Source organism: Nomascus leucogenys, chromosome 22a (assembly GCF_006542625.1).
Source record: "Nomascus leucogenys isolate Asia chromosome 22a, Asia_NLE_v1, whole genome shotgun sequence".
In the NCBI taxonomy this organism is placed as follows: Eukaryota; Metazoa; Chordata; class Mammalia; order Primates; family Hylobatidae; genus Nomascus; species Nomascus leucogenys.
The window spans coordinates 50,361,327-50,363,066 of record NC_044402.1 but is presented as its reverse complement, the minus strand read 5'-3'; the positions used below and the strand labels follow the sequence as shown (position 1 = coordinate 50,363,066).

The 1,740-nt window shown below is 41.4% G+C and overlaps 1 non-coding gene across 1 annotated transcript; it reads left to right on the top strand.

Annotated features, from left to right (window-relative positions):
* Positions 1–1,430: 1,430 nt before the first annotated feature.
* TRNAL-CAA lies at positions 1,431–1,535 on the top strand. The gene is made up of 2 exons: positions 1,431–1,468; positions 1,491–1,535. It is a non-coding gene; the product is annotated as a tRNA-Leu (tRNA).
* Positions 1,536–1,740: the final 205 nt, after the last annotated feature.

Here is a 1,740-nt window from a genome sequence, read left to right as displayed (position 1 = left end):
GAATACCACTTTGATATGGAATATTTGCAAGAATTAAGATTTATACAAAACATCTATAGTACTTAGCAAGTATAATGTTCATAATCATTTAGAAAGCAAGTTAGCAAATTACTACACATGACCATTTTTTGGAAAAAATGTATGCCATATGAAAGACTAAATATATAAAAATGTTAATAGTTACCTCTGATTAGTGAGATTATGGATAATTTTAATTTTTGACATGTTTGTATGTTCTACAATTTGTGTGTACTTTGCAATTAGAAAAAAATAATTATAGTTAGGGTAAGATTACAGTTGCCAAGTTGGGAATCACTTCCTGGACAATTTCCTTCCAATCGAAAGAAAATATACAAATCTCATGTATTGGAGGGAGAGTGGGGAACCAGTGTTCACTGTACTTCTCACTACTAATTTTCTCTCTATCAAAAATAGGATATGAAACCAAGGAAGTCTATGGAAATTAAGATAGAGCCTACTGAAACTCAGTTATTTCTCCATGCAGAAAAGAGACCTAACTTTGCCTTACAAAAAGGAAGAGAAATTTTTTTACGTTAACAAATACAAAAAGTAACCTATTAGGACAAAATCTAATTAAAATATCCAACTTTATATTTCCTCTATCTGAACTTCACAGCCCCAAATACAAGAGTTAAGACAGTCGAGTTAAAATATATTTATTGAACCTCTACCGTGTTTGCCAGGGCAGGCACTGTTACTTGGACGGCATTTGTCTACACATGTTATTTTAGCAGTGTCCCCGGCCTCTAGGGGCTCCTGTTCTAGTGGGAGGGATGATTTCTGTTTAGTTTCAGGGCTCCATTAAAATTTGTGACCTCGGGGCTTCCCGGCCTGGAGCTCAGATTGCTTCCCAGCCGTTCCCGGCTACCAATTTCAGAGCCCAAGACAAACTTCGACGAATGGCAAGGCAGTGACAAATGAAACCAAAATAGAGGGGCTAAAAGGGGACCTTCCCATACAACCGGGGTCTTCTGTTAGGGTTTTGTTTTGTTCCTCACCATCTTCCAAACAATGAAGTCCTAGGGGAAGGCTAACCACGATCAAGATTTCAGTAAACATCAGACGCTGGAGAGCCGACCCAGCGACCGAAGCAAAAGATGTTCTTTCCTTCCTGAAACCTGGGCAGGCTGGGAGCAAAAAAACAACAACAACAACAAAAAAAAAAAACTTCACGCGTTTTTCGAGATAGCGGTAACAGTTGTAAGGCCCGTAAGAGACTTGATCCGGTTTTATGCATAAACATTTTCTAGTCCTGCGAAGTCTTTTCCTTTTTCAATCCACAAGTGGCTTTCTTCCCTTATGTTACCAAGCAACTCTGACGTCATCGCGTTTCTGCGTGCGTGCACGTCACAGAATCATTGCTTGTTGATCTCTATTTCAGGGCAAAAATCAGAGGCGTTACGCAGTGTGTCAGGATGGCCGAGTGGTCTAAGGCGCCAGACTCAAGCTACACTTCCCCGCGCTGGGGTTTCTGGTCTCCAATGGAGGCGTGGGTTCGAATCCCACTTCTGACACATGCTTTTTTTTCTTCCCCCCATCTCCTTACTTTTGAGATACCCTGATTTCAGCAGTAGGCATAAACAACTACCAACGTATATTTTTAAGAATCGGCTTTTAGGGACTGGGCGCGGTGGCTCACGCCTGTAATCCCAGCACTTTGGGAGGCCGAGACGGGTGGATCACGAGGTCAGGAGTATCGAGACCATTCTGGCCAACACG